Source organism: Lepidochelys kempii, chromosome 4 (assembly GCF_965140285.1).
Source record: "Lepidochelys kempii isolate rLepKem1 chromosome 4, rLepKem1.hap1, whole genome shotgun sequence".
Taxonomy (NCBI): Eukaryota; Metazoa; Chordata; order Testudines; family Cheloniidae; genus Lepidochelys; species Lepidochelys kempii.
Window position 1 is genome coordinate 13,170,371 of NC_136383.1, and position 27,570 is coordinate 13,197,940.

General features: G+C 45.8%; 1 protein-coding gene across 2 annotated transcripts in view; it reads left to right on the forward strand.

Moving 5' to 3' along the window:
• Positions 1–27,570, forward strand: part of SHROOM3 (shroom family member 3) — a 164,047-nt gene that overhangs the window by 63,927 nt on the left and 72,550 nt on the right. Inside the window, exon 1 of one of the 2 annotated variants that reach the window (XM_078852428.1) lies at positions 17,338–17,762. The exons of the other annotated variant lie outside the window; for it this stretch is intronic. The gene's annotated coding sequence lies outside the window, so the exon portion shown is untranslated. Of the gene's footprint in view, positions 1–17,337; positions 17,763–27,570 lie in introns of those variants that run through there. 2 annotated transcript variants of the gene reach the window in all.

A 27,570-nucleotide genomic window follows, 5' to 3' on the forward strand; every position in this document is an offset into this window, starting at 1 on the left:
GGAGTACTTGTGGCACATTAGAGACTAACAAATTTATTTGAGCATCCGATGAAGTGAGCTGTAGCTCACGAAAGTTTATGCTCAAATAAATTGGTTAGTCTCTAAGGTGCCACAAGTACTCCTTTTCTTTTTGCAAATACAGACTAACACGGCTGCTACTCTGAAACCTGTGTACACAGTGAAGATCATCTCTGATTCAGCAAAAGCTGTTAAAAATAAGCAGCAAGATTAAACTCAAGCTATGACTCACTGAAAGTCATACTCTGATTCTTTGTTTGCAAGGCCACCCAGTTGGCCAAGTCAAAGTACTGTAGTGTCTACTTGTGTTTAGTCTAGTTCAGACTTCTGTTATCACTAATTAGAAAGGGATTTTAGGCCCAAATATCCTTCCAACTTGCTTGGCACCCACAGTTTCTGTTACAGTTAATGTGAGTTGCCTGTGCTCAGCAGAGGGCCTCTCATTGACTTCAGAGGGTTTGGATCAGGCCCTAGATCCTCAGCACTTTTCAAGATCTGGCCCATTTTCATTTAGGCTAAAGAAAGCAACCCCACAGTCTGTAGTTCTGCACTTCCTGGCCATTATTTTGAGTCACTCTTTCAGATTTTATTGCATATTTGCACATAACACATGGAGGGAGAGAGAAAGAGAGGGATCAGATAGAAGAGAACTAGATAGATAAGTGGACCATCTTATTGCGGACAGAGCTGCCTTACCCCATAAGCCTTGCAGACAGGAAAATATTTTAATGTCCCCAAAGCATCATGAAATCATTGTCTCACTCAAGAGAAGCCCGGGAGACTGTTTCACTGCAGGGTGTAATTTGATGGCCGATAGATGCTCTTTATGGGTGAGTGCTCAATGGACATCTAGAAGGAAAACTAATGATTGTGCTTTGCCAGAACTGCTTCACCTCCATTCCCCCATGTGCTTCCAAACCTCATTCTCCCCACAATGTCTTCTCCCAGCACATCTGATGTCAGCCCTTAGATTACCTGTCCCCCACCTGCATACTTTTTCCATCAGCTAATTTCATTGGGCTCTCTCAAGGCTTGCCTCTTTCTCACACTTGCTCAAATCTCCTTGCTAAAGCTTTCAGGTAAGCCCTGTCTCATAGTTTACTGTAGTCCTCTGATGCTCCCTCTGAGATTCTATCTTCTCCCTGTATTACTCCCTGACTTTAGTGCTTTCTCATTCAGCATCCCTCCAGTCTCTGTGATGCTCCCTCAGTTTTCCCCACGCCAGCTGATATGCTCTTGCATGCCTCTCCACAGCTGCAGCTGTCTCCAGTTGGTGCTAGTATACTTTTGATACCTTTTCATGCACCAAAAGGGAGTATTTAGTGGTTCTCGGACTCCAATTTATCACTCTCTAACGTGCATAGTATATTGTTTTCCGGATCAGCCGTCGAGAGTTGTATTGGTTTGCAAGAGTTGATTTTTAATCAACCCTTCCGAACCACTGGAATTTCCCATGCTGTTTACTCTTTGATGTCCGTTGAGTTCTTTCTCTCATTCCTGTAGTACTGGGTTTCACTGGCAGTGGCTGTAGCTTCTTTGTCTATACTTTGTACATATTTCCCATGACCAGGAATCAGGACAGAGCACTGGATAAAATCCAGCTGGTTATGCTTGAGAGTGTGTAACATAGTTTTAAAAAGAGAATTTTGTTTAAGAGGTATAAAAATAGTTTCCCTCTCACCCTTTCTATTAACAGTGCTGGGTAACCACTACTGGCACCGTGCTGCTGGGGGCACGCAGGGCAGTGGTCACCGGTGCAACTTTGAATAGGTTGTGATGTGCACCAGCCCTCCCTGCACTGGTTCAGCTTTCTGGCAGGTGTGGGATGCAAGCATTTACCACTGCTGCTAAACTCTCTCTGTCGTCGTACTCGGGGAGCATAAGGATGAAAGGGTTGGAGTGGAAGGTTCCATGTGCCCTTGTTTTCCACTTTTGCATCAATGGGGGGGGGGGCGAGGGTAGCCACAGTCTAGCCCCGGGATTAGGGTTGGTCAATTTTTTTTGTTGAAACTTTTTTCCAGCAGAACAAGTGTCTGCTCTCCACAGAAAATGTCAATATTTCGCCAAAAAACCAAACATCCAAAAACTGAAAAGTTCAAAATGGGGCCTCTTGGGAGTTTTAACTTGACATCAGTGTGCTGAGAAATTCATTCAAAGATGCTGTAGCAAGGAACTAATGGGAAGTTTTCTTTCATGGTGCTGGAAGTAGAACCAGACTTTGAGCTTTTCTATCCTCTACGGACATTGTTCTGCCTGTTTGTCCAGGAATTAATTACATCCGGCACTGATGGCTGTTATTGTATATTAGATGAATCTTCCAATATTAAGCTTTAAAAATACTTCATTTGGTTCACATGACTACAACATGGCGTACAGTGAACGCAAAAGACTCCACCACCTGTGTGTGTTGTTTGCTACCCTGGCTCTTTAGAAACCATAAAATCAATAGTAAAGTCCCCTTTGTCCCTACACACCCTGCATTGATTCATTCATAACCCTTTTTTGTCATCCTCCAAATATGGACTGAACCTGGGAGGCAAAGGAGCCTTTGCCAATCAGGGCTGTGGGATTCTTTACCAGACCATTTTCACATAGCCAGTGTGATCGATTGTTTTGGAAGCATTGTGGGAATTCATCTGCCCGATGTCCTGCTCCCGTCTGGCCTGGCTTGTGCTCCCACCTGGAGCTGACACTGGGGGTTACCTCCAGAGCTAATGGGGTTCAGCATAGCTATGGCTCCACTACAGTTTCAGAGTAAACAGAAAGCATTCCTGTTCTCTCAGGTTTATGACCAGTTGTGGTTTCAGGTTTGGCTTGTTTCATTGAGCGCCTTGGCAACACTTCAATCCATAACTAGAACTCTGTGACACTTCCTGCTATTGGCATAATCTCCGAAATGCTCAAGAGGTGAAAAGGGGTTTAAGTCATACAACTCCCATCCTAGTCAGAGGCAGGGCTTTGTGATCTAAGCAGCCTGTCTGGAATACTTAGACCCAGAGCCCTCTCTCTGCTCCACAGCACAGGTCATTGGATTGACTCTGGTTTCCATTCTGAGATGACTGTGAGTGAAATCTCCTACCACCTTGACAGCTGTTCGGCAGCGCCGGTGTGAGTGTTATGGTCTCAGGCCAGTCGCCAGAGGAGAAGCGTCACAAACACTACCCGATTTTTCACATTTGCTGTCTGGTCACCCTAGCTCCCACGTTGGCCATGTCAGCAAAGACATGGCCATTACCTGAATGGGCCATGAGGACTAAACCATGCCTCGAGGGTGGTTTCTTCAGTTCAGAGTTGAAGAACATTGCAGTGAAGCTGCTACCGCAATTATCTGTGCAACACCTGGCCTCTGTATGACGAGGAGTTCAGTTCAGTCTCCAGCACTGCTAATTCTGCATCTTTCCCTGGCACTGAATTGAATAAACATGCATTTCACTTTCATTTCCCCCTCTCTAGCAGTTACAAGGGAACAAAGGTTGCTCCAATGCTGAAGTCAGACAACCTGATGCTCACACTTTCACAGCGTTAAGGCTGGGAATGGTCAGGAGACTGAGGAGCCCGACTGATTGGCCAAGCAGAAGGGCTGAAACAAAGAGTTAAACTTGCAGGAAGGGCAATGAGTATGGCTGGGCTAAATTCAGTTGTCTGTGACGCCAGTGTAAATCTGGTATAACTCCACTGAAATCAGAGCAACTCCAGAGGCCCAGGGAGAAGAAGGATGGTCTTGTGGGTTCAGTTCTTGGCTCTGCCAAAGACACTGTGTGACCCTGAGCAAGTCATTCCACGGCACTTCACCAATCCTCCGTTCACCCTCAGGAAAACAAAAAGAGCAGTATTCCTTTCGTCTGCCTTGTCTATTTACATGGTAAGGTCCGTGAGGCAGGGACTGTCTCTTAATATGTCTGTGTATGATGCTTAGCACAACGGGCCCCCATCTTGCCTAGGGGCTTTGAACACTACTGTGGTACAGATAATAACAGCGTCTGATCTGAAAGTCCCTAAATCTGCATTCTACAGCACTGCACTAGCAAAAACACCTGTATTTAAAACAGAGGTGATGCTTTAATTCAGAAAGAATATTAACATGGGGCTTGGTCATTAGCTTCCATGCAGGGGAGTAATGGGATCTCATGCATCCCCCTTTATTCCTTTGCATGGGCTACCCACATACCCAGTTGGGGGGGGGAGGTGCAAGAAATGCAGCTGCCTTGGGGCTATCACCCTCTAAAGTGGTGGGTGGGGAATGAGGTTGTCCCAGGAGCAGCCTCTCAGAGCTCATGGTAACACCATGCTCTAGCCCCCAGTGATCTGTTTGTAAGTTTTCAGCAAACAATGCTTTATTACCGTACAAGTGAAAAGAAGGAATGTAAAATTCCAAAAAAGAACATCTTGTAAAGGTGCTGTTCTCAGATCTCCTCTGATAAGGACAGTTCCAAGTGTTGGAGAAGTTTCCTGCTCTGTGATTTATTTAACTTCTTAGAGAAAAGCCACCTTCATCTCTTTTTTTTTTTCCCCAACACAGGTTTTAATTTGGTGAGAAAATATCTTTCCCATAAGGAAGCTATTCTGCCTCATTAACTTCTATAAAAAGCATCCCCCCCAAGCTCAAAATGCTAAAAGAAGCATAAATTAAGGCAAAGTTTGTTGTTTGCTGCTTTAATCAACAAACAACCTTTTTAAAAAGGACCCACAAAAGATTCTCTAAATTAAATTTATTAGTGAGTGCAAAAGACTCGGCCTCCCAATGGCAAACCCCTCTGCCTAGGAGGTTTGGAGGGGGTCGGGTTTCCAGAGTGGCTGGTTTTGTTTATAGTGTCTTACTGTCTAGGCAAGTTGTTGTGGTTCCATGCATCTCTGTCAAACTTTTGTGTTGCAGCTGAACTGCAGTGACTTGGGACAGAGTCTGTTAATTAGGACTTCAAAAGCCTCCTCCCTTTTCTTTGGTGTATAAATGTCCTTTTTTTTTTTTTTTTAATCCGCTTGTCAGCGGTTCAGAAGGAGAGAGCAGCTTTACAAAGCAGGAGAAATCTGCCAGTCTGTGCTTCCTTCTTTATGCCTCTCCTGGCTGCCAGGAAAGACTTAAATGCAGGTCTTGCTTTTTAATTCTCCATTACGTGTTTACAGAACACCTTCCTCGGTCTCCTCTCAGCATTTCTGGTATCTGTATTCCAGTGGTAACAAGGAATGGAGCCATTGTCCAGTGAAACTGAACAATGATGGATCATATCCTGCTACGTTGTAGGGAGTTTTCTTGTCTTTGGTTTAACGATAAGCCTCCTGGCTCAGCATGGTGACCCTGAGACTCGCAATGGAGGGGGAAGACCAATAGAAATCAGTTTTGTGTACTGGGAAAAATACCTTTACCCAGAAGAAAAGGAGTACTTGTGGCACCTTAGAGACTAACCAATTTATTTGAGCATAAGCTTTCGTGAGCTACAGCTCACTTCATCGGATACATACTGTGGAAACTGCAGAAGACATTATATACACAGAGACCATGAAACAATACCTTCTCCCACCCCACTCTCCTGCTGGTAATAGCTTATCTAAAGTGATCACTCTCCTTACAATGTGTATGATAATCAAGTTGGGCCATTTCCAGCACAAATCCAGGTTTTCTCACACCCCACACCCCTTTTTTTTTTTCCAAAAAACACACACACAAACTCACTCTCCTGCTGGTAATAGCTTATCCAAAGTGACCACTGTCCTTACAATGTGTATGAAAATCAAGGTGGGCCATTTCCAGCACAAATCCAGGTTTTCTCACCCTCCGCCCCCCCCCCCCCCCACACAAACTCACTCTTCTGCTGGTAATAGCTGTCTGTTGCCTTACATTTATGTGAGCATCTCTTTTTCTACCTTACAGGAATTAATTTGTAGTAGAGATGAGCCAAGGGCGGAAGCATTTATCTGAACTTCCCCAAGCTTTGGAGGATTGGCTAAAAAGGCTGGTTCTGAACCACTCCTGGGTAAGGTTTGAGTTTTGCAAAACCAAAAGCTTACTGGGGAAGTCTTGCAAAACCTAAACCGCCCACTATTGTTGCCCATCTCTGATTGATATCCCTGGCTCTGACCCCTTTCCCCCGTGGCTCTCACTCCTCATGGTCTGTGGGTGAGTTATAGTTGCAAATAACTCCTCAAAGGAAATCAACCTTCTCAAATGCAGCTTATGTTTTATTTCAGAAACTAATTTCCTCCCTTCCATCCCACTCCTGCCCTTCCTGCTCTGGCAAACGTGACACGGGCCTCGCATTTTGCCCCAGCTGCCAGAATCCCTGCATGGGCTGCTCCAGATTTACTGAAGCCTGGCATCTACATTGACAAGGAAGCCAGTAACATAAATTACAGACTCAAGACATTGAGTCTTTCGGGGCATTTGACATTGTCCTTTTTACTTCATATCAAATCTTTTTTTCATTTATGTGAACCAAGAATAGCTCATCTCTCTATGCAGCAGCTTTTTGGTGTCAAACAATGGGGAATAAGGCTGAAAGACTTACTAGACTAGAATACTTTCCACCCCGCTCTCCAACTCTCTTTGCTAGTTGGGACTCATTCCAGCTGATGATTTGTACTCCCTGTGTTTCAGTCCAAGCCTAAGTCTCAGCCTTCTTTAAATAGGAAGAAGGAAAATGTCTGAGTTATCGTACCCTTCTAGTTCATGCTGTTGGTGGAGCCCTGTACTACACGGCAGCCACACACAGGGGAGCCTGTGTCCATAGTTATAGGAATACCTGGAATCGCCAGTTATTCCAGTGCTAGGACTGTGTAGCATTGTTGTGATATAGCGGTGTCTCAGGGGGACTGGAGCTTTATTAAAACTCCCTCGGATGCTAATTTAGGATCAGTCTGTCAAAATGCTTGTCACTACCTCAACTTTCCCATCATGTCAAATTGTCTGTCTGTCTATTTAGTGCTTGTGAGTTTGAGCCAACCCATCACATTGGGTTCAAATAATCTTTTATGTTTATTTCCCTTTTTTAACGGTGATTAGAAAAAAACACAAATTAAAAACTCTGTCACAGGAGCGTAAGGGAGTTTTTATTATTCACTCATTTGTATCATCTCTTGTTTAAATATACAGGCAAGTGTGTGTTTGTACAAACACTCATACGTCTGTGTCTCGGTGCGTTCGTTGTTAATGAAGATGGGAAGGTGCCGCTCAGATCCGTCTGTATTAGTGGTCACATATTAAAATCAACAGAGTGTTTTATATTTTGACACTGCTCATTTTCCTCCCTTACGAGACCGAACCAGATCCTCAGCTGTTTCTATTCATGTGAGTTTCTATTCATAGTTCTTTGGAACTATACTGCAGCTGAGGGTCTGTTCACTGTTCTTATTGCTTGTTAGTAACACTCCAGAGAAAGCCATTAATGATTAGCTTTCATTTAGCAAAATATAGCGATTGCACATCACGTATGATAAACACATCCTGTTGCTACTACATTGGATGTACTGGAGATCCCAGTCCTGCTCCCCCTAAAATCGGTGCCAGAGGAAGAGGATTGGGCCCATACCTAGCAACTCCTGACTTGGCAGCTGATGCAAGTAAATGTACAACTACAGTACTCTTTGTAAGCTGGTCTCTGGCTGCTTCACAAAAACCAGAACCATGTGAGTGTCATCTTAGGAGTCATAATTGCCCTGCTTTTTGTCGGTGAAAGCATGAGTCACTGTTTACTCATGTATGTCTATTTTTAATAGGTGTTATTTGTGGACTTAAGCAGCTGCAGCTCACACTTGTTTCTGAGCGTTCAGGCTGTATTAGCAAATTTATTAAGGAGAGTGGGAGGCAGTTATTTTAGAATGCATGAAATGAATCTCTCCTGTGTGACTGATTCCCTCCGCCTCTGCTCCCCGCGGGAAGGTGACGTAGTGGGCTCACACTGATTTCCATTCTGTAGCAGAGAACCTCTCATCCTCCGACGACGCCAACACCAGCCTAGGAGAATTTGTATTTGGCCCGCGGACTTGCTCTGAATGCTGGAAGACAAGGAAAATAGCAATTCTCTCCCAATCAGTCTCAGAACACTGACTTCCTGAAGACCAAGTCTCTGAAGGGGTGCCGCCGTGTGCGTGCTCTCTTTGCACACCAAGGCGCTCCAGAGGAATATTACTTCTAAGGAGCAAAAGGTTTCTCAGAGCTTCCCCGGGATGGTGTAACTCTGCATGGCTCCCAACGTGAAGCTGTGCATTGCTGGCGCCGTGGGGTCCTTCAGTATCTCTGTTGAATCTGTGCTGGTGCCCATCACTGCAGCATCTGAGCACTGTACGAAATGCAAAAATGTTTTGTCCGTGTACCCAGCTCTGTCTACCACAAGCAGCAGAGTAATTCACTCCGACCGTTGGCCACACCTGCATAGGGCTGAAACAGAAACCCTCCCAACTGTGTCCCAGAAGAGCAGAGAACGCCCGGTCCAACTATGCACCTTGCCCTGAGGTCTGAAAGCACTTACACCTGAGCACTGATAGACTGTCTGTGAAGGGGGTGGGGGAAGTTTCCCAGTTCAGCTTTTGGGATGGAGTGACCACAAGAATGCCTCACAGATCCCAATGTTGATGGGAGGTCAGAAGAGGCAGCCCCTCAGTGAGCCCTTTGCTCAGTATACGTATACCAGAATCTCCAGGTCACTAGTACGGCATTTAGACTTCTTCTTGTTTTCACCTACAGTTTAAAAAGGGAAAAGGGCAATGTGAACTCTTGGAGCCTAATTCTGCTCTCGTGCCAATTTTAAACTCATGTAATTTCATTGACTGACTCCGATAGAGTTGCTCCTTCTTTACAGCAGTGTACGTAAGAGTGGGCCTCTAAAATGTGTACTCGTACGTTGTGCAGAGAGCAGTACAGTTCTTGGGAAGTGAGTGGCTTTGTAAACTGAACGGCTCTGTTTATCTCCAGCTTAGCCTGCAGTGCAGGCATCCAAACTACTGATCCCTCGGGCTGCCCTGCCAAAGAGTTTGACCCTAATCTGAAGGGATTTTTCTTTCTTTCGAGTAAAAAGTGTGATTTAGTCTCCATGCTAGCCCCATAGGACCACGAACCATTCCTAAGAGCAAAATTATATCTGGTGATTTGTTTTCTGGACAGGGTGTAATTCTAGGACTGAGCAAACGCAAAAGACTTCTTTTGTGATTTAGGGCTGACAGGAAATTGGGTTTAAAAAATAGACTTAAAAGCCAGTTTTTATGTACATTGGGCCTGATCCAGCAGCCCTTCTCATGTGAGTAATCCTTATCTAGCAGAGTAGTCCCCTTGATAACAAGGCCATGTTACAAGTCACATTGTTTAATGTGAATGCAGCTACTCTGCTGAGTGAGCATTACTCATGTAAGTAAGGCTTGCAGCATTGTGCCTTCAATAATGACACTTTGCACTTCTCTGGTAGACCTAATCTCTCCTCATGTGGTTCTGCCACAGTGATAGCCAATTTCAGTGCTTAAACTAACAGCCACCTGGTTGGAACGGGAGGGAGCTGGAATTGGGGCCCAGGGAGCTGGAATTGGGGTGGGGCTGGACCCCACTTCTCTCCACTGGATTTGACAAAGCTCAAAATTGTTGACTTGCAAGAGCACACTTTATGCTTTCCTTACTTTCCCAAGCCTTTTGGCAAGAGGGTGGTCAGATGAGGGGTGTTATTACTTGGCTGGGAGGTTTGCGTTGTGTAGGATGGGTGTGATTTTGGATGGGCTAGTCACTATCTCTGGGATGTCTACCCACTCCTTTGTATTTAAACAATTTACATGATCCTCTAGAGCAGTGCTTCTCAACCTATCTGATGTGGGGGACTGGCAATTTTTTTTCCAATGTGCCCGCAGACTGGCAGCCAATGGCTCGTGGACCAGCTCCGGTCCACGGACCACCACTTTGAATAGCACTGCTCTAGAGCTTCAGGATAGGAGCTATTAGAGGAATTTGAAGAAGTAAATAAAATATCACCTGCTATCTTAGGGCTCATCTACACGGTCTGTACAGAGTGTGAACGTACAGCATGGCAGCCTGCCACACACTAATTGGCCATGTGGACCCCATGCACTGAAAATTCTGTAGTGCCCTGCTTCAAGCAGTACACAACAGGCTCGTGTGCTGTACATTCACACCCTGGCTTGCTGAGTGCCAGCAGACCGTGCAGACAAGCCTTTAGAGACCACTCTGGGAACCAGGGATTGCTGGGACATAAGACAACCCCAGTCATGTCCCTTTCTCCAACCATGTCCCCATCATTGGTGGTTGTGGGAGGGCGGGGGAAACAGGTTCTGTGCTTCCCAAGCTTTCCCTGACTGTGGGGTTGAATTCTTCAGTGACTGGCTTAGGAGAAGTTTTGCACCTCTGGAGCAGTGTTAATCAGCCCCTATCCAGAGGATAATCTGTCATTACTGCAGAATTTTGTGTGATCATTACAGGAGACTGTAGCATTTTTTTTATAAGGGCATCTCAGAATCCATGCATAGTTTTGCATTGACAATGCAACTGGAATATTCAGGGAGGAGGCAGGTCCCACCATGAAATACCTGGCTCCTACTAAATATCAGAAATGGGAATGAAAACAAAGGAAGATCCTTGCTATTTCCAGGTTATAAATTTAAACTACACCAAACTTCCCCGGCATGCCTGATGGAATAGGACACATTCCTGAAGCTCAACCCCAGTCCGGGGAGAGCTGTGCCGGCCTGCAAACGAGACACAAATGAGCTGCCAGGAGAAGGCTTCTGCTCTTGAATAAACACATCTATGAAACAGTAAATAAACCACGTCGCTTTAGATGAATGCGAGAGCGTGGCCAGTTTGTCGTAAATGTGAATTTAGGTCATGCTTGAGGTTCAGGAGTGCAAGATGCCGACAGGGAGTGACTCCATTATTAATGGAGTTTTTTCAAAGGGTAGGTAAATCCGTCTCTATAATATTTCACTCAGACAGCTTGTAATTTGACTTGGAACACTTCTGAGAAACACACCAGAAAGCCAGAAGAGTCTATCTCCAGTTTCCCCAGTTTCTCTTTTGATGTTAGGTCAAGGCACATTTTCAAAGGCAATGAAAACACCCCCAGCGCTGAGAAAAATTCATTGTAAAGTACTAATTATTGGGGTTTGTTAAGGGAGATCATATGTCTTCTTCTGGTGCACTAAATAGGATTAAAGTATCCTCAGAATCAAACAGCAGACATAAAACACTACCAAAAAAACCCAAAAAAACCCAAGTTAGCTGAATCTGCCCCATGGTTCTTCGCAGAATATATAATTTGAGACCGGTATCATCAAAGTCACCTTTCATAATGTCACTGGTGGAAAACTATTGATCACAACACCATATCCTTTCCTTTGTTTGAAGGAAGGTCTTGTGTTTTCGAATGTGCTGAGCTTCTATTTAGGCACGAGAATAAGGACCAGATTTTTCAACAGCTCCGCACCCCCATGCTCCTCAGGCGAAAGGTGCCCATTCCTGAGGGCTGTAAATGGGAGCTGAACTCTTTATTTTAAATGTGGCCCCGAGTATGACCGCTGAGCCGTTGGCAATCCCGCCCCACGAACAGGAGCTGCTCCACCCCCCGTTTCTGGTGTGAAATGTAGCAGCTGTTTCACAGTGCAGAGCAGGGCTTTGCAGCAGTTCAGGGCATAAAGTGAAGACTATCTTCTCCAGCTGAAATTAGAGGGGAATTTCAGCGACTGTAAAGTGATTTCCCAAATTGGAATTTGGCCTGGACACCACCCACAATCCAAAGATCTCAAAGGACTTCAGACGTTAACAAAACACATTTCACTATATGAGGTATATGCTTCTCTGTAACTAAGGGCAAGCCTCCACTACAAAATTAAGTTGCCTAAGTTATGTCAACATACAGCCACCGCAGTAATTAAATTGCTTTTGCACTTCCGTGCTATGCTCCTTGTGTCAGTCGTGCACGTCCTCACCAGGAGTGCTTGCACCAATTTAACTGTCAGTGTGGGGCATTGTGGGACAGTTTCTGAAAGGCAGCAGCAGTCGATGTAAATCCCGCAGTGTCTACACAGACGCTGCGTTGCCCTAACTACATCGATCTAAGCGCTATACCTCTCACGGAGGAGGAGTTATTAAGTCAGGGTAGTGGGCAACTTACATGGGCGGGAGCAACATTTTAGTGTAGACGCTTACAGAGTTAGGTTGACAGAAGCTATTTTACATCGACCTAACTGTAGTGTAGACCAGGGCATAGTAACTGCTAATACCAAACTGGGGCACTGCTTAATACTGATGCAGAGAGTCAGATACTAACACCCTTCCTCATGCTGAGTAGCACATTACTCCCAAATTGGTCCTAGGGACTTCAAAAGGAATAACATACTATTCAATAATTTATTTGAGCATAAGCTTTCGTGAGCTACAGCTCACTTCATCCAATGAAGTGAGCTGTAGCTCACGAAAGCTTATGCTCAAATAAATTGGTTAGTCTCTAAGGTGCCACAAGTCCTCCTTTTCTTTTTGCGAATACAGACTAACATGGCTGTTACTCTGAATACTATTCAATGTGAGCAAGGGTAGCACAATCTAACCCAGAGGGATTACGGCCACCTATTCGGAACTTGTATGGAGAAGTTCAGTGAGAGTTATGGATTCTTAGCTGTTCTCACGTGAGGCCTTTAATCACCAATTCCTACAGCCGCTAGTCCTTGAGTGGTGGGGTCTCCTATCCAAGTACTGACATGACCCAGCCTCGCTTATCCTGTAAGTACTGACGTGATCATTGCTCAAGGCACTCAGGCTGCAAGCTCTGATGCAGACTTCCTCTATCAGAATGTGTGCTTGTTATAATCACTGCTAATTAATTCCCAGCTGGAAAGCCTGTGGCAAGCTGCCTGAAGGTTTGTACCTGGGCTCTCAGAAACGCATAACGCTGAAACAAACCACCGCCAGTTACAGTGAGTCTGAGGTCTTAGAGGGCAAGCTGTGGTTGTTAAATTTTTATCACACGCAAGAACAAATGCCTGTTGCTAAGAAGCTTTTACGATTATACCCCAGGAAGGGACTTTGTTTCACTGCTTGAAAAAAGTTCTGGAAAACTGTTTGCACATCTCAGTTGCATATTTCATATGGTGTAATTACACTGGACCCATGTGTCTCATAATGGAATGAGCATGAACCGGCAAAATACGCTGTAGATTTTACAGTGGAACAGGCCCTATAAAATACAGCCCCTGCCTTGACTGCTGCAAAATCTAGGGAAATTACGTTAATTTGATTGGCTAGCAAAAGTCATGTCAGGCTTTAGCAGAATGAATGTAACATTCAAGGCTCTGTTGAGAAGAAATGGTCCCTTGGCCTCAAGGAAATCAGGACTAAGCTGTCTGCCAGTGGTGGGGGAGTTGGGAAGGATTATACTGAAATCTCCACCCTGCCAGTAGCTCTCTGTGAAAGAATCCCACACAGATGGCATCCAGTTTGTGAATGCTTGACTGCTTTATACAGTCGCTGAGCAAGGTGTGTCATCTGTGGCATTCTTCCGTGGAGAGCAGGGCCGGATTAATTTGTTGTGGGCCTGGCGCCAAACATATTTGTGGGCCCCGATGGGGCAAGGCGCAGGGGGGCGGGATGGTCAGTCTCCAGAGTGAAGAATGGGCTGGGGACAATGAGGCACAGCGCGGCCGGAGCAGCCCCGCTCTGTGCAGCCCAGCAGAAGGGCACTGTTTATGAACCTGCAGCTGCCAGATGCACACTGGCCTACCCAGCCCTGTGCTTCCAGCATGCCCCTTCCCCTTGAGGGTGGGCCCACACCACACCGCCCCACCCTTATGCCCAGCCGCCACCCCTCCCAGAAACCTCCCCCTCTGGCCTCCCACCACAACTGCACAGCACCCTGCACACCACACCGCTTGCCCAATGCCCCCTGCTCATAGACCTCCCCATTGCCCACCAGCTTCCTCACAGTCCCACCATCACAGCTGCACAGCACCCCATATTCCTGAGGGGATTCTACACCAAAAAATTAAAAATTCTGTGCACAATATTTTAAAATTCTGCAAATTTTGTCAATAAATAAATGTGGAGGCTCCAACATGGCAGTGGGGAGCACAGGCCACTGGTTGCATGAAGGTGGGAGACTACCCTGCAGCCTCCGGCCACCCCACCCCGGGACAGGGACTCGGCAGTGAGGCTGCACCCGACCCTGATACCCAGGTGTGGGTGAGCAGACTCAGCCTGGCAGCAGGATCCAAGTGCAGAGGGACTTAGTGTGGGGGAATCTAGGTGGGCATAGGAGAGTTCTTTGTGGGGCAGTCTGGGTGCAGGTGGCTCAGTGGGAGATCTGGATGTACAGGGGCTCATTGCGGGGATTCCAAGTGCACAGGCAATGGGGCTCTGAAGGGGATCCAGGTGAAGGTGTTTGGGGCTCAGCGGGGGGATCTAGGTGCAGGGGAGGTGGGGTTCATTTGGGTGGGGGGTGCAGGTGGTGGGGGTCAGCAGGGGGGATCTAGGGGCAGGGGAGGTGGGGTTCATTTGGGTGGGGGTCCAGGTGCAGGTGGTGGGGGCTCAGCTGGGGGGATCTAGGGGCAGGGGAGGTGGGGTTCATTTGGGTGGGGGTGCAGGTGGTTGGGGCTCAGTGGGGAGGGTGTCTGGGGGCGCTCATCGGGGTGGTACAGATGCAGGAGAGGTCGGGCTTGTCAGAGTGGGGGTTCGATGGGCCTGCTGAACAGGGGAGCCCCAGCTTCTGCCAAGGGGATGCCGCATGCTGGGCTCCAAATTCCCCCTTGCCCCTGCTTCCTACTCCCATGCCCCTTCGCTTCCCCCATCCCATGCCCCTTCCCCACTGCTCCATCTCCACCCCAGGCTTGGGGAACAGGGGGAAACCACCCCGCAGCATGAGCCAGCAGAGTGGGTCAGGGCTGGGTCGCTCCACTTCCCACTGCCTGGTGAGTGCAGGGCTCTCCCGACCCCGCTGCAGTCCCCTGGACGTAGCTCAGGGAAAGGGGTGGCGTGGGGGCAGGGGTGGGAAGAAGTGGGGTGGGGGTGGAGCAGGGGCTGGGGCAGCTTTCCTGGCTGGCTATGCCAGCCAGAGGATAGGGCTAGCCGGAGCCCCTTCTGACTCTGGGCCTGGCACCATGGTAAACCCGATACTGGTGAAGAGACGCTGCAAGGGTGGAGATTTCAGTCTAATCTTTCCCCACTGTCCCCACCCCTAGCATACTACTTAATCCTCATTCCCATATACCCCAAAACTCACCTTGCACGGCTGAGGAAGCTATTTCTGGATATCAGAATGAATCCCTCTCTGTTCTAGAGAGGTGGTGGCATATCCCCTTCAAGGTAGGTATTGGAGCTATTTTGACTTTCCTGGATGGTAATCTGGCCTTTATTAATCAAACTTGATGGACATGCTAATTCTGTAATATAACTAAAGTCAGGCCCATCTAATAAACTGGCATTGTGCCCAGTCAGGTGGTAACGTACCAGTGTTTGCTGAGGACAGGTGTTCACTGTGAAGAAGCATAGTCTGCAGAACGTGGAAAGTGACATTTCTCCTGCAAGATCCCCGTTGTGGCGGACAGTGCCACATTCAGGTCACAGGCTTCATTATTAAAGGTCCTAGCTAACACTTACAGCAGTTATGCCATCACCCACAGCCTTTCTCCTCTCTCCCATTTTCCCGACCATCCCAGAGTTGGGAAGGTGGCACATAGATGTGTTTGGTATGTGCGTCTTGCTAACCAGTAGATTTCTCAGGCTGGTAGCATGGGAAGTGGTATTTAGAGCAGAAGCTGGCAACCTTGTCTACATGGAAAGTAGCACTGGTTTAATTTAAGGTGTGAATTCAAGCTGATTCTAGCTAAACCAATGCAAAATGCTGTGTAAACACTTTGATTTCAGTTTAGGAATGACTCATTTTAGTTCAGTTTAGGATGATTAGGAATACATTTAAGCTAAACCAAAACATGAAACACTTAATTCAAAATAAGACTGTCCACACAACCTATTTCACTGGCTTAACTACATGAGTTTAAAAGCCCATTTAAATTAAACCAATGCTACTCTCTTGTGAAGACAAAGCCCTGGGACTCAGGTGGCCTGGGTTCTATATCCCCAGCTCTTCCACAGGCTTGCTGTGTGAACTTTGGACAAATCCCGTATCCTCTCGGGGCATAAATTTCCCCATCTATAAAATGGAGATCAGAGTAATAGCCACTTTTGTAAAGCTCTTAGAGCTCCTTGAATGAAAGTCACTTTATGAGCAAGACCATCCACTGGTGGAAACTCACCTATATCTCCATAGAGTTACTCATCTCTTGAGGGGAACAACTGTATTTCTATAGGCTCCATCTACTCTTCTGTTTGGAGTCTAAAACGATTTTTTCCCCTTCAGTACTGGATGTACCTCCTACTTCCCTACTGGTTTGCAGTCCTCCTGTTTGCTCAGCATCTGTGCGCTGCTAGCAGCTTGCAAAGGTGCAAGAGTTAAGTGGTGTTAAAAGTCTTTGCATGAGGGCTAGACTCGGTATTCACACGCTGGTGAAAAACAGGAAGAACAACAGAGAACACTGACCGGGCCTTTCAGCATGAATCAGCTGCGAGCACAGAAACAGCCCTAAAGGAGGACAGAGGGCAAAAGTGGGGGAGACGGGTCACTAAGGCATGAGCGTTAGGGACCAAAAGGATGGGAGTTCAGCTTTTGAACTGACTGGTTTCCTCTTGGGTATCCCCTTGGGCCTGATCTTTCCTCCATTGGGCCTCCTCCCTTGCCGTGGTGGAAATCAGTATCTCCGTGGAAGTCAGTGGTGTGGCACTAGTGTGAGTGAGAGGAGAATCAGGCCCACTGACTCCTGCAGAACTACTCCTGATTTACAGCAGTGCGAGCGGAGAACCAGGCCCACAGATTGCAGTGGGCGCTGGGCTGCAGAGCTAGGCCCGGTGGGTCTGGTTGTGTTGTTATTACAATACCAGAGAGAATGCACAGAGGAGGAAAATGGTTATTCCCTTTGCTGTAACGTGAGCTTTATAAAAGCAGTGAAGTTTTTCCCTCCTATTATCAATGCTCCATTTGATCTACTCAGGACTGCAGAGTGGCTACAAACTAGGCAGAGACTTTGTTTTTCATCTAAATCCAGAACGAAGCTGCCTCTCCCAGCTGAGCAAGGAATCAGCGTGTCTCCATCCACTAGTAGCTCAGTGACAGGAGGAGCAGGGACAGGGAGGCAGAGCAGAACCTGACCTGGGAATACTAGATCCATTTTCAAACTGGAGGGAGCCTCCTGAGCCATTGAAATGCAAATGCAGCCCTGAGTGCCTTGAGCCAATCCAAGCAGGTTTCTTGTGGGATTACCTGAGACTGGGAGGGAAGAAGGAGAGGGTTGGATGATCATTTGGGAGCTGTGAAAAGTGTTGTGCTTTCCTGACCAGCTCTGGATGTGCTGCAGCAAACATATGCGTGAGTTATGCTTTCTGTCAGGGCTGTTTGTCAACTGCATAGTCGGCTTCTCGCATGCTGGCTTGCCTTAAATCCACTGTGGATGCTGGATCACAGCAAATACGACTGCACTGAGGCACTGCTGCTTGACAAACCGTGGAGAGAGGGGCTGCAGAGAGTAGGCTATTGTTGCAGAGTCTCCTGAATTACCCCCCTGGAGAAGCAATGCCTCCCTCTCTCACTGAAGCAGTGGCAGGGCTGCAGCCTCCTCAGGAAGTGGGACGCCAAAAGATTTGAACTTGGGCTTTTGACAGGATTCTGGGGGGCTCATGTGCCCTCCCCTGCGGCTGGACCTGAGGATTTATTTTAGGAATGGTAAGTGCTGGCTCGGGGATGGGGCGTTTGGAGAGATCCGTACAAATTCTGAGAACTTGGAGGGTTATTTTTCTTTTCCCTAGTGCCTGAAAGAAACAGAAAATCCTTGTTATTTGCAATGGAAGGCTATAAGGCAGCCAGATCTGGGGTACTAAGCTTTGTGTGTAGAAGGATTCTCTCTAATGTTAGTGCTTATTTTGAGAAGTTTGGTGAAGGAGGAGCCTATGACTTTAACTGTGGTTAATTATTTGCCAAGCCAATGTTTTCACCTACAGCTGAAGAGAGAGAGAGAGAGATACAGTTCGATGCCGAGAGACTCATTGTAATAGAAAATCTGATTTTCCTCTCATGTATACTGGTGTAAATCAAGAATAACTCCACTCCAGTCAGGAGTTACACTCATGTAAAACTGGCGTGAGATCAGAGTGAGGTCCATAGTTATTAATGTCTCATTCTGGAGGTAGAAAGCAACTAGCCTTTTTTTTTTCTTTTTAAGAAAAACAAAGAAAATTGTTCATCTTGATTATAAGGAAACTCTTAAATATCAGGGGCCCAACTCATCCAGCGAAGTCAGTGTGGTCTCACCACCAGGGATAAATGTGGCCTGAGGAATGTGTTGTTTACTTTCATTTTTTTTAAAAAAAATGCTTTGATATTTTGCTTCTTGGAATGTTTTAAAACAACAAAAAAATTGATCATGTTGTAACATTTTTCCTGTTTCACTGTGTCATCTGTAAGTTTCAGAGAAGGAGGAAATCGAAGTATATTTTAGGGCCTTTTTTCCAGAGCAGAGCCGACATAATACAAGTTGAAAATTCCAGCCAAGTTCAACAGAGACAAAACGATACAAATGTATCATAGTAGTTCAATTATCTAGATTGTTAGTCTTTGATGGCCACTAGAGGGACAATACAGTTATCTTCCTGAAAGGAGTTATAAAACGGTGATAAAACGGTAGAGGAGAAAATGAGTTGAGGTCTCCTGTGTGCAGTTAACATATTGTCATATTACTGCTTGTGATATTAACAAGCTGTGATATATAACCTAAACAAAGCAGCTCAAAAGTCTTACCCAGAAGTGCTGCTCACCTCAATTTTGCCTCTTTGATTACAACATAGTTTTAGCAGAGGATGTGTGTTCGTTTGCTAGGTCAGATATATGCTACCTTGTGAGTAAGAGTTTTATTTTTACATTTTGAAATTTTGAAGCCTTAGACTTTAAAAAGAGTCTATGAATGAGCAGTTCTTGTCCAAGATACAAGATCAGTTATATCCCTGTGCTAGTAAAATATTTAGTTTTCAGATCTAATTTTCCCTTTCATTTCATAATTTTAGTCCTCTATGCTCCATTATCTGTGCATCCAAAACTCCCAGGAACCTCAGTGGGAGGGAAATGAATGAAGGATCAGGCCCTTAATTAACACACTTTCCTGGGAACTTCAATATGAAATCTTCCTCCAAAGATAGCGATTCCCCAGACGTGATTCAATTCACTTCTTCCTGTTTGGACGACCTTCCCACCTTCAGAGCCACATAAATCCCCTTTTGTGTCATATTTGTAAACTTTCATGTCATGTATCGTCAGACCAGTGAGAACTCTGATCTAGTGGTAGTAAGGACTCTGTAAGCCTAACGTTTTTAGGCATTTCAGTGTGCTAGGTATAACACACGTCTGAGAGCAGAATTTACTGAGACAAAACTGAATGGCTGTTTTTTGTTCCCTAAGACATATAAGTGGGCACTTTTAATCAATCAGCAATCTTCTTCTGAGTAAGCCTCCACATATCTCATTGGCACATGACCTCTATTTGTTTGTGCTTTCCAACAGATCCCAATGGCAGCAGTAAAAGCTGCCACAGCATATCCTACCTTAGGGTCTGTAGTGAGGTCCACAGGGCCTGGTGTATTTCTTGGGTTCTGTTGGCAGAAGCTCTGTGGAGAGATGCAGTGGTACAAGCTACCCATTTTCCGCACCCCCCCATACCCTTTTCCCACTGGAGGTGCCCAGAAAACCAGGCTTGCTCTGCTCAGTGGTTCTCAACCAGGGGTACCTGTACCCCTGGAGGTACTCCAGGGAGTACATCAACTCAGCTAGATATTTGCCTACTTTTACAACAGGCTACATAAAAAGCAATAGCAAAGTCAAAACAAACTAAAATTTCATACAGAAAATGACTTGTTCATACTGCTCTATATACTATACACTGAAATGTAAGTACAAGATTTATGTTCCAATCAATTTATTTTATAATGATATGGTAAAAATGAGAAAGTCAGCAATGTTTCAGTAACAGTGTGCTGTGACACTTTTGTATTTTTATGTCTGATTTTGTAAGCAAGTCGTTTTTGAGTGAGGTGAAACTTGGGGTACGCAAGAGAAATCAGACTCCTACACCAGGTACGGTCGTCTGGAAAGGTTGAGAACCTCTGCCCTAGATAGAGAGGAGAAGACAATCTTTTTGCCTATATTGTCCACCTCCTGCATCTCCCCAAAGATCTGTCTTTCTCTATCATGTATGGCTTTTTAAATGATCTGCCCACGTTTTTCTCTCCACTCCCATTCCCCATAGCTGCTCACCAGCCCTCATGTACCTGCTCTGCAAACTCACCCACATGAACCCATTCTAACAGATGCCCATCCATGTACCCACCCACTTGCCACCCTGCATGTATGCACCCAACCACTCGTCCACAGACCCATATGCACCCACTCAAACACGAATGTACTCCCCCACTACCTGAACCCACATAGACTCACACTCACATATAGTCCTATGCAGCCAGCCACTCACAGGTTCATTCCTGGGTTCCCCCTTCCCTTCCCCTCCAATTAACTGAGCACCACTTCCTATGCCACTCTGCCCCCATCCCCCTCTCTTAAAGCAACAGCAGCCCCTGGGCTGCTCTGCTCCCAACTTGCTTCGTGCCCGCTAAATCAGCAGCTGTAGCTGCTCTGTTCTCTGGGTCCCAACCAGCTCACTCCTCTGCTCCAAATTCCTGCTTGCTCCAGGCAAGCAGGCGAATGAGGCTTTCAGGCCCTGTGCATTTCCTCAACAGTGTGGGCTTAATTTCCTGGTCCTATTGAAAACATTGGGGAGTTTTTTCATTGACTCCAGTGGGAGCAGGATCAAGGTATAAAAGTTGGGGTGTGGAAATCCTTTGAATGAGACATGAAGCCTAGTCCAGCAAGCCCCTGGGAGAAGTCATTGTGCGCTCACAGGTCCAGAAAGGCTACTCACATGAGTAGAGTTGTCACCGGTCCAGATTTCCCCAGGATCATCCCTTTTCTGAGGTAGCTGTCCTGGGAAATCTGCCAGCTGTCTAGTTCTATGGGCTCAGGAGCATCCCAGATGTCCCGGTTTTTTGTACCTCGGAGAGGTGGCAGCTCTATACGTGAGCAAAGTTTAGAGGATCAGGTCATCCCTGGCGCTTGATGAGTGGCATTTAGTGCCCTTTGGGTAAGATCATGGGAAAGAAGCAAACTCAGTATGGAACAATCCTGGCTGCTAGTGATTGTGTACCAGAACCCAATACATCATTAGCTGAGTTAAAGCCTTTCCAAGAAGTCAGAGGTTGAATGTGCAGTAAACTCTGCACCAGTATCCTTTCCATCCTTCTGCCCATGGGGCTACCATTGAAGGGCATGAGAGTCCTGCATACGGATCGGAAGGTAGGGCGTGATCCCGTGCTGCCAATGAAATACAGCTAAAAATCCCAGGAGTCTTTAGTTTTTTTTTAAAATATCCTAGATTCCCAGTCAAAGAGAAAACAAAAGGATGCTGGCCTTGCTCCTGCTCCCACTGCAATTGGAAGGAGGTTAGTCATCGAAAACAAGACGAGCATGGTCTGACCCAGTGCAATATGCTGCTCGAAGACACTCTACATTCTTTACTTAGGCTGTAAGCTCTCTGGGGCTGGGACTGTCTTTTTGTTCTGTGTTTGCATGGTGCCTAGCACAATGGGGTCCCGGTCCAGGGCTGCGGCTTCTAGGTGCTATGGCAATACAAATAATAAATATAAAAATTGATATATTTTAAAAGTTCAATATCCAGTTGTAATTCATGCTTCTGGCAGATGTTACTGTTTGCCTGTTAATGTTTGGTGACTCCAACTGGGAAGTACAAAGGATTTGTCTTAACTGTGTGAGGTGCTGAGAGACCATCTGCTGGCGTCTGATCTCTGGGCACCCCAGAGGTACTGCTCGCGGAAGGGATTGGCTGGAAAGTTAAATGACACTTTTCAGGGGGCCCTAATTCGAAAGAGTATTTAAGTATCTGCTTAATTTGAAACATATAAGTAATCCAGTCCCTAGTCAGCAACATCCCATTGTGATGTCAATGGAATTTGAGCAGCAGCTTAAAGGTAAGAATGAGCATAAATGCTTTGCTGAGGAGGGCCGTGATTCAGCAAGATTCTTAAGCATGCACCTAACTTTAAGTGCAGGGAGGCTACTCCTGGGCTTAACGTTAGGAGTGTATTTAAAGATCTTGCTGAATCAAGCCCTAGGTATGGACTTCAATCCGTGCCTAAAATTAAGCGCATGCTTAAATATTTTGCCGACTCACAGGCTAAGAAATATTTTAATAAGTCCAGTTATATCGGACCTGATCCTGCAACCCTTCGATCATGTGAGTAGTCCTCAATACTCACAGTAGGCCCATTGACTTTTCTGGGACTACTGGAGCAAGGAAAGGTGACTCCTATGACCAGTGGTTTGCGGGATATAATATAATAATGCGGGGAATGAAAATATATTCTGTAAGCTAAAAGAAGAAACTCTGTTATATGCAATCAATTTGCCCTATTTGAGGATCTGGCCTAAGGTCTATGATACATCAGGTGTTTGAAATTAGACATAGATTTATATTTAAAAATGTTTAATTGCTAATTTCCCAAAATAACCCCTTATCTAAGTGAACCTAATCTATGTTCTTGTGCATTCCTGCGGTAATATAGCTTGAGGCCCTGATTCTCACTTACACTAAGGCACCTTTGCATGGCTCTGACAATGTGAATAGGTGTTAAAGTGCGGATAAGAGAGAAGAGAAGATACACCAAATGAATAATAATAATAATCCCTAGCTCTAAATGAAATGGATATAAGTCAGGGTGAACCGATTTACCTGTGTTCATGGGGTTTGCATCAGTTTAAATTGATTTGTAAAACTTTTTGAGTTAAACCAGTGCAATCTTTGCTTCTGGACAAAGTCCAAATCGAAGGGCCCTTGGAGGCTGCTCTTCAAAAGTTGGGATTTCACAGACCACTGCTTTCTCAGCCATGATGTTTGACAGCATCCTGTAAATCTACCCATTGTGTGACCTGAGATACCATGGCACTTTCCCCCATTTTGACAGTGGCAATTAAACAAAAGATGAATGCCCACCCACTCCCACTGCCCTGGGAGAGCAATGGTGGTGAGCGCCAAGTAGCATCGGTCCTAACAAGAAGATTGAAAAGGTTGGAAATGTCAGATTTTTAGACAAGTCCTGGCCAGCATTTCCTTTTTGTGAGCGCGTACTGTACTGATAGGAGATAGGCTGTCATTACAAGTGCCATTCTGGATTAATAATAGTCACTGAGACGGACATTTTATAAGTGACTATTATTTTACTGAATTTTACTGTTCACAAGTATCCGAAAGGAAATCTGCAGCGCGATTGGTTGTTTCATCCATTGCCTAGCGGCCCAGAATAACATAAATAACCATATTGTGATTAACAACGATAAACAACCCTCCCCTCTTCTCCCTCCAGTGCTGGCTTTATAAGATGTCCAAGGGCATCACGGCAATTTAACTTGCTGCTGCTGAGCAAAAGTCTCGTTTAGTGGCGATGATGTAGCAAATGCTTAACATTACCCGTGTGACAACCACTTCTCTGTTTACTTGCCATGACTTGAATCATAGTCATGGAGGGCGGAAGGGAACTCAAAAGATCATCTCGTCCAGCCCTTCCCTCCTACTCCCCCAGGCAGGATTAAGTAGAGCTAGACCACCCCTGACAGATGTTTGTCTAAGGCCTGGTTTACACTTAAAAGTTGGATCAACATAGCTGTTGGCGCTCAGGGGTATGATAAATTCCCACCCCTGAGCCCCATTGCTCTGCTGAAGAATTTTTCCATCAACCTGGCCACCGCCTCTTGGAGTGGTGGGTTACCCGCAGCAACAGAACCCCCCACCCTTTCATCATTGTAGGAAGCATCTATGCTATGGCACTGCAGCAACGTGGCTGTGCCGCTATACGTACCCACAGTATAGACATGCCCCCCACTTCTTCAGTTACCACCAGTACTTTGTTTTTAAGGAGAACTCAGCGGCCAGTGGTTTTTAGGCGGGAAAGGGTTATTACGTATTTATGCTGGAGGTGGTGCTGGCTGGCTGGGGCTCTGTTTCATTTTTTTAAAGTGGGATCTAAAGAAAATTAAACCAGATGAAATGGACTGGTTTTGATTTAATCGTATTTACATGAAATAAAAAAATGCCTTTCTGGCCCATGGTACAGTTATAGCCAAGACAGGATATGCACTTCCAGCATAATGTGCCCTACCTGTGCTGTGGCAGTTTAGATGGGGCAAAGCTGTGTTATAATTATGTTCCAAAAACTAGCTACAGCCCTAAAAAAAGACCAGGGCTGAGGCATGGTTCTCTTAATGTTGTTATAACATGGTTTTATCCCATCCGTGAAGCTCAGACTACACTATGTGACAATGTGTCTGGGTCACCACATTGTAACGGTATTTCCCAGCATCTTGGGCCTTAGATTATTGCAAAATAGTAGGGTCCTGGCTATTTCAGGCTGTAACCTGTTATAACGCTACTGTCTAGGGCAGGGGCTGTGGTGGCCAGCGTTACGGGAAGAAAGGAAATGCTTGCATAAAAGAAAACGTATCAGCTTGTTTCAGTGGGGTTGAATGGGTGTCACTGAACGCAGAGTCTGGCCCCACAGATTCTGCATACAGTATGGGGACAGATCCTCGGTGTAAATCAGCGTATTTTCATTGACTTTGAAGGAGGTACACTGGATTTACACCAGTTGAAGATCTGCCTCAGATATTTTATTTCACAGACCATGGACTACCATTCACACAGCTACAGAGTGGTGTGTATTTAAACACAAATAAATAGACCTGCTTTGATCCGCCTCAAAAAGGGGCCGAGAAGTCATAATCGTCTTTACTGAGCTTGTGGAGGGGTTGACGTTCACCATGACCGTGGAGAAAGCAAAGAGGAATGCTTTTGTGCTCCACATGGGCTCAGGAGATCAGGGTTCACTGCCTGGCTGTGGCACAAAATTCCTTGCTCAAGTCACTTAACCCCTCTGGGCTCAAATCCACTTCTACAAAACTGAGATGAGCATCCGCCCATTCCTCAGAGGAGTGCTAAATGGGAGTGGGAGGGTAGATCCACTGGTGTCTGTGAGCTGCTTGCATACTGTGGTGATGGAGGCTGGATAGATGAAAAAGTGTGCGGTCTTGAAAAGTGCTGTATTGCAGGGCTAGAAAGATATCCTGTTTTAAAAGAAATCATTGCACCATCTACTTGATCTGTGACAAGAGTTGGGTGGTCAGGTTTTTTGTTAATATACATAAGAAAAGTAGTTAGTTAGAAGGTACTTAAGGCAAATTCTGAGGTGCTACTTTGTCTTCTTCTGTTGAGAGATCCCATGTGCTTCTGTAAGACAGCCCCAAAACTTATCAGCGAAAGGATGGTTTTGTGGTTAAGATACTGGGCTGGGATTCAGGGGACCTGGGTTCAGCTCTTAGCCCTGTCACAGACTGCGTGACTGTGAGTAAGTGGATTCTCATTTCTGTGTTCCAATTCCCCACCTGCAAAACAGGTTTTGTAGTGGTACCTCCCCACCACCTCTGTTGTCTATATACACTGTACGTTTGGTGGGGCAGGGACTCTTGCTATATATTTGTACAAAACCTGGCACAGTGGGGCTCTGATCTCAGCTAGAGCCGCTAGGTATTACAGCAAATAAATAAGAGAGCACCTGAGTCAACAATTATCTCTGGCTGTGGCAAAGGGAAAGTCTGTAGTAACCACCTCCATGTTGTGTTGGTTTTGATACATTTGGGATTGAAAGAAAAAAGCCTAGTAGGCCTGCCTTAAAAGATGACAAACCTTCAAGCAAGGGGAGCTGGGGAGCCTAGGCAAGATGCAGTGGCTATATGAAATGCACAAGGATTTTGTTGCCTAAGTGGTTAATGAGTTTACTACCTTGTTCCTGTCAGGGTTTTGTAGGGTAGGTGCTGATTAACGTGTCATGCCCTTTCCCCCTCGCCTCTGTTGCTCACTTCTATCTCCCAGGCTCCAGCTGACACCTTTTATTAGCAAACTTGTCCCTGAATCGTTAGGAATAAATATTGACAGTGATGGCTGCCTAATAGGATTTAACTTGCAGTTCACTGGGTGTAAGCGTTTGGCACTTCTGGCTCTTGGTGTGTCGGCTTGAATGAGAAACCGTGTTTGGGACAGACCCAACCAAGATTTAGTCCGGGGGGGATTTCTTGATAGAATGTTCTCCGGACCTAGGGAGGGGTGGGCCAGGGACACACACTGCTACCCTTTGTCTGTTGGTATGGAAAGCAAAGCTCGGATTTCTATACATTCCGCCACTGAATTCCACTCTGTGTATAGCGTGGATTCCAATCCCTGAGAATCCTGAGCAAGGGGCCCGTTAAAGACAATGTTTAGAGACAAATGGTCACTTGATAGAACCTTTTTGGGGGGAGAAAGCTGCTGTTTCGTACATCTGATCATGGAGTAACAATTCTGATGAGCGTTTTCTTCTCTCAAGTAAGGCTTGTAAAGTAGATCTGCGTATTTAAATTGTGTGATGATGGTTCAGCTTGACAGCCCTGGAGGAGCCTAGCATGGGTGTGACATAGGCTGTAACAGCACAGTCCTTCCCTGCAATGCCTTGCCAATGCACATCAGTGCTGCCCTTCAGGAAGAGACTGATAGAATTTAACATAGAATGATGATGGGTGGGACTTTCAGTGGTGCCTAAGTGACTTATGAACACAGTCCCCTTGAGAGCCAATAGGACTTGTGTTCCTAAATCACTTGGGTAATTTTGAAAATCCCACCCAAGGATCAAACTGTAGAGTTTGTAAGCCAACCGACAGTATAAAATCCTGTTGTAGGGATCTCATTCTCTGTTAAATTCTGTAGGCTTATAGAGTAATTTCTGTGGAAATCCATTTAAATTCAGTAGGACTTATCCTGGAGGGTGACCTGCGAGGATCATCTCTAGATGACGGAATAGCTCAGTTTTCATATCCATTCAGTCCTTGGGTTCTCTGCTAATGGCATCCCAGTTCAGCCCAAGTGGAGCTTGGTTCCAAAAGCAAAACCAATCAGCTCACCAGCCAAACCCAAAATGAAAGAAACGTGACACTTGGGGAAAGCTTTACAGTTCATATTACTGGAGGCGGCGCACATCAAAGAGATCTCATGCTCAGAAATGATTAAACTAACTTGCCGGTAGGAGGAAGTCATAGAGAAGTGGGAATTTCCAGACAGACTGCCCCTTCCGGTCTCTGAGAACTGTGAAAGCCTGCACCTGCTTCTTGTGTATGTGGCTCCCATGTAAGTTATGCATCTGTCTCAGCTTAGAACTGATCACAAGACTCAAGCCCATTTATCCTTTCCACACTTACAATACTGCCCACAAGAATCCCCTGTTGAAATTAGAATAATTGCTTTATTGTCTCTTACAGTCCTCCCTCTCCTTCACCTCCCTGCTGCTTCCTCTTTAAAATTAGCTCCTTTGTGTCAATTCCCATAGTTTACCCCTCACCG